The 9,228-nt window shown below is 42.5% G+C and overlaps 1 long non-coding RNA gene across 1 annotated transcript; it reads left to right on the top strand.

Moving 5' to 3' along the window:
- Positions 1-7,573: 7,573 nt before the first annotated feature.
- On the top strand, positions 7,574-8,801 carry LOC129203122 (uncharacterized). Its single transcript, XR_008575919.1, has 3 exons — positions 7,574-7,743; positions 8,246-8,389; positions 8,693-8,801. It is a non-coding gene; the product is annotated as an uncharacterized LOC129203122 (long non-coding RNA).
- The last annotated feature ends 427 nt before the right edge of the window (positions 8,802-9,228 follow it).

Here is a 9,228-nt window from a genome sequence, read left to right as displayed (position 1 = left end):
TGGACACCCATGGTCTCACTGATAGTGCGTGAGATGCAGCCCCTTTCCTCCAAACTTTGGTGTTAACCTCTCCTATCCCCTATTTTCATTTATTATGCAAGCCTTACTGATAATTGCCCAGTCTTTTCAGGCTTCTGTATGCATGACCTTACCCTTAAGATTTAATTCTGAAGTGGCTTTTTAAAAAAATAAGTTTCTCTTCTTGCTTTCCCCCTTTTTATTTTTCTATGCGTGTGTCTCATGTGCTGAATATTAAATAGGAAAACAAAGATGTATATCATCTGGAGCTAAGAAGGAGCACAGGTGCACCTACCAGGCAGCGAGTGAAAACAAAACAATTCATTTAAAAGGTTTTGATTCGCTATTGTGCGCTCATACTTTATTCGACAGCCCGATATGACACCTCGAGTCCGCCTACGCGTGCATACAGCTTGGAACGGAGATGTTTTCTTGGCTCCTGCACGTTGTGAATTTTTGCCACAGCTCTGCTCGAAGTTGTTTGGCACAGGTGCTTTGCTAAGTATACTGAGGTGGGGGAGGATGGGGGGGATGAAAGAAGAGTGGGGGGTGAAAAAGGAAAAAAAAAAAAAAGAACATGAGAAGAAAAGAACATCTCAAATATTCATAAGTGTATTTCTTTACCAAATGCACTAGCCTCAGTCCTATTGGCTATAGGCAAAGTTTCCATTCATTTTCCAAGTCTGTGGATTTGGTTCGTGCTGGGCAATCCCTTGTCTAGCAGGCCACAAAAGCAGAGCTTGGCTCTGGGTGACTTTGACAGGAGATTTGGGTGGCAACAAGAGAAAATCATTCTCTGTGCAGAAATCTTTGCTTGCCAACTTGAGTTATTGTTTCTAGTAGAACAAGTGATTAGCCTAATTCCTCTAATATTTTATTGGGTTCTGGTTAGGGTAGGCAGCAAAAATTACTTTTACATGGCTTAGGGGTAGAGCTGCCTCTTCTGGTTTTGCTCTGGCTTGCTGCCTATCCTTGGAAGGTCACTTCACTCTCCATGCTTTTCTTCTCCTTTCTTTGCCTCCTAAGACTGTAAGCTTTTCTAGAGACAAAATGTCGTCTTTGAAGTGTTCGTGTCACATTTCCCATGCAGGAACTGGTGAGCTCTCTGGTAGTGGTGGTACGTGGGTAGACTCTGCTTGCTCCTGTCCTGCCTGCCTGAGAAGGAGATGGGATGTGAATTGCCCCAACACCTACGTATGTGGCCTCACCCCATCTTACTGTAAATCCATAGTTGGGTTTAGTCCATTTGGTTTACTCTGTAGATGGAGCCAGGGAGCAGCAATCCTGACTTCTGTGCACAGTGGAGAAATGAAGTGTTAAATGTGCACCGACTCCCATGTTATTTCTGCTGTAGCTTCCACACCACAGGCTGTGGAAAGATGTGTATATAGGGAAAAAACCCAATATCCGGTTATATGTTTATGGGCTCTGAGCTGACTCTTACTCCTCTGGAGCAAAGTCTTGGAGTTTCAATAGATCCTTCAAAACAGGAGCTCAATGATAATTTTTTGGTGAAAAAACCCAACAAATGTTAGGATTTATCAAGAAAGGATTAGAGAACAAAGCAGAGAATAACCTTGGTTCACTCCCAGCTTTAATGCTGTATGCATTTCTTGTCTCCTAGTCTCAGATAGGATGTAGTAGAACTAGAAAGGGTTCAGAGGCAACAGGGGTGTTTAAAGGTATGTAATGACTAAAGAAGCTGGGACTCTTCAGACTGCAAAAGAGATGACAAAATCACGAAAGGCATGGATAAGGGCAGGTAAGAATTGATTGTATATTACTTGTGCCAGTGGGAGAGCTAAGGCGCATGGAGTGAGGCTAGAGAGCGCCAGGCTCAAAACAAACAAAAGGCAATGGGAGATTCCTCATACAGTGGGCAGCAGCACATCTGTGCAGCTCCGTGCTGGAGAAAGTTGTGGATGCTAACACTTCGCAATGGGTTTGAAAGGAGACTAGATAAGTTTAACCAGTTCTACAGTTACTGTAGCTCCAAGATGGTAAAAGTGCTTTCATGAAAATAAGAAAGAGAGTGGTCATGAGATGAGCCTGAGATTTGTGAATGCTGGACAGATTTTGAGCTATTACTTCCCCTGTGGAAGATTAATGAGAGCACAGCAGGACTACCAAAATGAGCACTAGTTGATTTGAATGGTGATACCTAGCCCTTTTACCAAAGTCTTCAAATTAAAGGTCATGAATATTAAACAGTTATAAGAACAGTCAGAATAAGATATTTCCCTAGGGCAGGAAGAGGGCACAGTGAGAAATAAAAGACAGAGTGGCATATTAGGACAGGAAAGGAAAACCTGGGATAGGTTTATATGAGTATTAACAAGATGTGTTAATAGGGGTTTTGCCATGCTGCCTGACAGGACAGTGACTCACATGTTTCATAATCTGCTGTGCCAGTCCTGGACTCGGCTCATGGCCAGTGCTGAGCCAGGAGAGGGACACTGGTTTGAAAAGGAACTTAATGAATGGGTCAATAGGGGGAAATCACAACCCACTTGCAAAGGAGGATTAAAAGCATGATAAAACTTTGGACCTGGTTGTACTAGAGTCACCAAGAGAAAAGCAGGAAGGTATTTTCTTTAAAAAGAATTAATTCTCTGCAGTGGGGATGTCCCTTGATGGCAGATGGAGGACTTCAAGAAATATTGCTAAAACAGTGGATCAAAAATAGAGGAGTGTGAAGTGCACACTAGCTACTTGTAGGTGTCCTGTAGGTTAGATGAGAGAATGACAGAGGAAGAAATCCCCACTGGAAAACAGCCTGTACATGGGAAGGGCATGCCTGGTTGACAACACTGGTGATGCAGTAGGACCCTAACCAGAAACAACAGCTTGAGACAGCAGGAGCTAATCAGTTATTCATCCAAAGGATGAAGTTCTGGAAAAAATCACACTACGTTAAAATATGCTTGATCTGTAGAAAGCAGCTAGGTAGGAACTGGAAGAAAATGTATAGTCACCATATGTACAGTTTAATTCATAAAGCACTCATGGTGAGCCACCACAGGTGGCACAGAATACCAGCTACCACCTAGGATAAGGACTCTGTCACCCTGCTGAAGCTCCGTGGTGCCACACTCACTGTCAGCCCTGTGTACGCTTTATACTGAAAGATATCACAAGGGCAGCCGTGTTGTCCTGTCTGATATTGTTACACCTACCAGGAGGAGGAAGTGAGTGAGCAGTTCTTCGTGCCTTAAGGTGCTTTTTCCTTGCCTACAGGGAGATAGAGATGAATTGATTATCAATTATTTGCAACTCACTCAAAGGGCATGCTCCCAGGAACATTGTCTGGAAATCAGCAGTTGATGGCAGTGCAGCTAGTTACCTCTGTGTTTGTAGACATGCAACCACTTAAGTCTGAGATGATGGTGGATGGGTTGCTGAGCTTACCCTGCCAGTTTATACCTGCAGTCATCAGGCTATTGTGATCAAGTTTTGGTGTGCCCTGATTATTTCACAAAGTTTTCCAACAGTTCCAGCCACGGAAGGTCTGAACTGGCTGTGCCAGTGCAAAGCTCATCCATCCACACAAGGGCTCCCAGGAGAGGTGAACGTGATTGCACTTTAAACTGGATCTGTTACGCTGCATTAAGCATTGAAGGGGGTGATTGTATTCAAAATTAAAGAGATTTTATTTCAAGTTGCTTTATTCCAATACCTAAACAGAGCCCAGAAAAGGGGGAGCTGCATTTCTATCCAGGAAGACACTAAAAAGCAGTCAGGAAAAAATTCCAAAAGATGTCTTTTCTTGAGAAGGTCTTTATACCCTTTAAAGAAATAAAACAATGTCTCCTTGCAGATCTAAAATGTGAGAGCTTGCCCCTCTGTAGTACTTTTCAAGCACCTGCACAGGAGGAAGAGGAAAGAATAAGCACACAATTTTGGGTGAAGAGAAGGGTCTATTGCTTTTCCATTTCTGTTCTCTGGCTTGGTCCCACTGCACACAGTGGGAAAAGTGACAGCTCCAGGCTCTTGACCAACTGTGTTTACCTGGTAGTGCTTAGGCAGCTTGATAACTATTGCTAATTCTGAGTCAAACAGATTTATCTATATAACTCAGTCTTTTTGTGTGCAATAACCTTTCTGCATGAGTTGCTTTTTCCAAGATGGTTGGTGAAATGAAATTGGATGCCATTTCATTTGTACATCTGCTACTACTGTTTTTATTTACTTGAGCCGCTGAATTGTTGTGCAGCTTACAATACAGGCAGGGTTTTTATTGGAGGTTTGGAGAATAAATGTCACATCTATGGAGATAAGCAAAGAAGGGAGAGCTGGTGGACATTCTTCCAAATTAGCAAGGAAGATGTGAATGATTTACACAACTTCAGAAGATCTGCATGCAAATGCACTGCCACTGCAGAGCGTGAATTTGCAGAATGCCCTTCCGAAACCTGCTTAGAGCCATTGTCGCCTTCCAGTTTTGGAAGCTGTCCACTTGGAAGAGAAGCACTTAAATATATCTACAATTCTTGTGATGATACATGCCAAGTGCATTTCAATGGAGTTTTCTGTAATGACTGATTTTCACAAATCATGAATGTCCTTAAAGTGAATCTCTGTCACCTAAAAGCATGGTTACCTGGAAAATGTGTGTAGTGGAACGTGCCAGAATTTTATATTTCTGATATTGCTACAGTCCATATTATGATGGTATTATTTTGGATGTTTTAGCAGGGGAATGGGACAGAATTCTGTTCTGTGAGTCCTTTTTGCAAGTGATAAATTGAACTTCTGTATCATAAGGAAACTGCGTCTTTACTAGAAAGTGTCCCAAATGTCCACATGCATCATAAAAATGGGAGACATTCTGTTCAAACTGAAGAGTTCTCGGTAAAAGAAATATTGGTAGCTGGTGAAAGGCCAGATAAAGACACATTAAGTCCTGCAAAAGGATTTATTCTTGAACTGGGATTGTTAGCAGGTGCTAGCTACTTAGCTGTTGAGCAGTGAAGCATTGTGTGACACAATAAACATGGCAAAGTGAATAATTTCTAACTCCAGCAGATCTGTAGCTCTCTAGGATTCAGAAATACCAAACAGGCATTAAACTTTCATTGGAACCGCTTGAGAACAGTTGGATAGACTTGGTAAAAGTTGAATAGATGTCAGCCACCTGTTTGACGACTGGCTAGCAAGTTCTGGGAGGTGATACTGATGATCTACTGACAGTAACAAAGATGAGGAAGCAAGTGCATGGTGATTTCAAGAAGAAGAGTGATGCTTTTGAAACTGACTGTCCCCTGTTGAAATATGACCAGATGGTCATTGTGGTAGCAGAAATAGGTGGTGTAGATCTCAGGAAATGAACTTACACACAAAACACTGCAATTTTTTTGGTAATCGTGTTAATCGTTGTCCGAAGATGGACATGAGCAAGGTAATGTTGCTCAATAGGATCTGTCCTCTGGGTACCAGCATGGTTCAATGGGTCCATATGAAAACCACACAAGGCAACAGAGGCATAGTACAGACTGTAAGTGCTGCTGAAAATGTCCTCTTGACATCTGGTTAGGATGAGCCTGCTCCAGAGGATAAATGGTAGTAACAGAGCATTTTCAGAGCTTATGGTCTGTGCCTGGTTGTCAGCACTGTGTGAAGATGAAGAAAATCCTGCAGAACTGATGTAGCTTTCTAAGTTTACCAGGAGATACCAGTAAAAACTGCTGAGAGATGCAAAGTAGATCCAAGGCAAACAGTCTTTTCAAGAGCATAGCAGCAAGTCCCACACCAAAGAACACTTTTTTTCAGCAGGTCAACAAAGTCAAGCCTAAATAGATCCTTGAACAAAGAATAAGAGAAAAATAAGGACATTAGAGAGAAAATTTGTAGATCCAGTACCAGAGTTCCTATACAATGTGCTGACTGAAGATCGCTATGTGGAAATTGAACTCAAATTATCTCAGAAGGAAGAAAATTCATGTATTATTTTGCATGTGTTTAGTGACTCAGATGATGGTTGCAAATCTGTCATAACCCACACAGATAAACTTGAGCTCTTCCTGCATTCAGCAATACCATGTCTTGTTCAATATCTCAGAAAGCTGAAACACAGGCCTAATTAGGACACTGTTAATATAATATAGTGGACTGTATAAAGTAGCATGTTCTCTTGGAAATGCTGTACTTGAAGCACTTGAAAGCAAGTAACCCTAACATTTAGGCAAAGAGAATGCAGCTGTCACCTGCCCTTTTTCAAGCCTGGCAAACACTGTGCAAACACCAATTTCAGCAAATGTTTTCATACCAATGATCCTAGTCCAAAAGGAGTGAAATAGCCCACCAAGCTTGTGCCACAGAAATCTCACTTGTTCTGTCATGTTCTCTGTGCAAACTGTCAAGAAGAAATTCGGGGATAAACCCTGCTGTCTGCATTCCTCCTCCTGTTCTGAATCCATGAAGTCATGGCTGGATAACTGATGCCAAGAGGAGTTTGGGCAGTTGATAGATGTCCATATTGCCATCACCTAAAGCTGTCCAGGCATCTGGAATTCCACCATGTCTATTCCCTACCAAATCAGTGACTGCATGTGTGTGAGGAATGGACTCAAGTGCCCTGAGGCAGGCAAACCACAAATCGAAACCAATCAAAACTTGATTGTAAAGAAGAGAATGATGTACAGTATCATTTCAACAGAGATTCTGAAGAGGACAATTATGGTATTAGAAATTTTAGAAACAGCAGTTTCTTCAAAGAGGCTTACAGCATATCTAACATGCTTTCATTAAAGAAAAGCATGTACTTACTTTCCTAACATTTGAAAAATTATTTTTGCTTCTAGTTCCTTAATTGCTGTAGGAATCTTGGTTTGATAATACATATGAAAAGTGTCATAATGTAAAATATATTTGTCAGAATTTAGGAGGGTACTGCTATTAAGTATATAATCACATCTACTAAGTTACTGGTGAGCAAAGATTGTTATAATTAATGGGAGCCTATGGACAGAGAGATCTGAAAAATAAAATCAAGGAAAAAACATCTCAGGTGACACCAATAACATTTCTTTCCATGGTTCCTTGACTTTGAAGAGAACTAGGGATAATCCAGTGAGTTCTCGTGGCTTATTGTGAGACATTGGTGGTAGACTGTTACAGACTAGAGCTGGATGAAATTTTTAGTAAAGTGTAAAGGAATTACTGGCTAGAGTTGAACTAAAATAGAAATACAGTAAGAGCTTGATCAAAGAAAAAAATATTGCTTTGTGCAACCAGAATCATTTTATGCCACTTTGGATGAAACATTTGATTAATTTTCTTAAATATTGCTATTCTTTTGCAAAATTTTTTCACTCCTGCTTTTAAATGTTGTTAGTTTTTGAAAAAAGCGCATGCAGTTTTACAATGAAAATCCAGTTTTAATGAGAGAATGATATGAGTAGGGTTTCCTCAGTATTTTCTCTCTCCTTGTCTCCCTCTCTCCCCCCTGAAGTGATGAAACGCAGAAGAGGAGACAGTAGCTGAGGCAGCCAGTCGATAGGAAACCCTTCGCACGCCTCTTCTGCTAAAGGGAATTCTTTGTCGCCTTTGATCACAGGGAGAAAGTGGCCAGAAAAAAAGTTGAGTCCTGCCTGCGTGTGGCTGAGGTGGTGGTTTGCAATGTTCCTACAAGCCCTTTGATTTTTAGGGCGAAGGGGTCTCCCCGCTGTGCCTCCTTCTGCCTGGCTCCTCCGGCCCCCGCGGCAGACACTGCCTTCATTGCCGCACGTAAGAGATGCTTCACCTTCTTGTCAGAGGGAAACACTAAAATGAATGTGCTCCGGATCTGTAGAGGTGCTTGTTTAAATGAAGGGTACTGATAACTGGCCTGCCGGGCAGCCAGGGCAGCGTGGACGGCTCCTGCCAGAGGAGTCGGAGCCAGCAGACCTTGGGGGGGGCTCTGCCAGGCTCCCACCCTGGCCGGGCTCAGCAAACTGCATCAGCCAGCCACGCTGACTGACAGGGTGAGCCGTGCCCGCTGTTTTACGATTGGGGTTTTACGCCAAATACTTTCCTGGGGTCTTTTCTGCAGTGACACTAATGTCCTTGACACATGGCCATCACTATAGAAGGGTGAGTTGTGGTGCTTGAGAAAACAGAGCCCTGAAGTGACAGCACAAGGACATATATCCTTCCCTGGTTGTATGTTTCTGGTTTATGGAGCTGTAAGAAATCGCTTTTCCTCCTTTGTGAGAAGGTAAGTCAAAAGTCTTTTATATTCTTTTTCCAGATCAGACTAACTCTCCAAGTTCTGCCAGATGAACTGGGATGAAAAAAGACTAAATAAGGCTCCTGGTCTTGTTATGCTCTCCATGCACAGATAGACAAGTGCGGATGTGAAGAGCAAGATTCCCGCTCATCGTGCATCTTAAAGGTCAGTGCCCCTTACACTACATCACTCCCCCCTACCTTTAGGTGGTCACACAAACCCAGGAGACAGGCCAGAGCCAGACGATTTAGATCTGCAGCTGAGTTTCGAAGGCTCCAAAAATCAACTTTCTCAGCAGATCTGGGCTTAAGTTTGAACTCATTTGGAAAATAAAGTTCAGCTGCAAAAACTCCACGTGGGGTGTGAGATCCGTTTCGCGGCCTCAAGCGTGGGAGGTGGGAAACAGTTCTGTTGTCACATTTTGGCCATGTTCAACTCTAGCAAAACTGGATGTTGTTTTTATTTTAGTTCTGCAGAAAGGAATTTAAAACCCTGCTGAACTCGTCGGCCTGCAGCTGCAGTTTCCAAAGTCTCTTCTGAGTGCATCTGCGCAATGCAATGCTGCACCTACTCACAGGTAAAACTGAAATATGTTGTTCTTCGTGAAATACCACATCACACCATTAAATGCTTAAGAAGAAATACGCATGCAGCTGTGACTGATTAATGGATAAATGAAAGTTAGTTCCATCAACATATCTTTAAAACCATAAGAACATTTTCTCTTTCTTCTTCACAGATATTTTAGGGCTAGGATGGAAAACGAAGGTGTAAACCAGCTTAATCCTGTGTTATCTTTTGCATGGCTAGCCAGACCTGCTTGCTGCCTGTCTACCTGCATGCTGAGGTCTGCGCCTTCCCTTCCCCTCTTTGTACAACCAGGGGTCCTACATAAAAACCCATCCTTCCTGAAGAGTCACCTCAAGGGATGGCAGTTATTTGCAAACCCCCCTATAATCCCACGTGGTGATTTCTGGTAGCTTCCTTATCCTGCAGATCTTCAG

Source organism: Grus americana, chromosome 2 (assembly GCF_028858705.1).
Source record: "Grus americana isolate bGruAme1 chromosome 2, bGruAme1.mat, whole genome shotgun sequence".
Lineage (NCBI taxonomy): Eukaryota > Metazoa > Chordata > Aves > Gruiformes > Gruidae > Grus > Grus americana.
The sequence above is the reverse complement of the archived record's forward strand: the minus strand, read 5'-3'. Positions and strand labels throughout refer to the sequence as shown.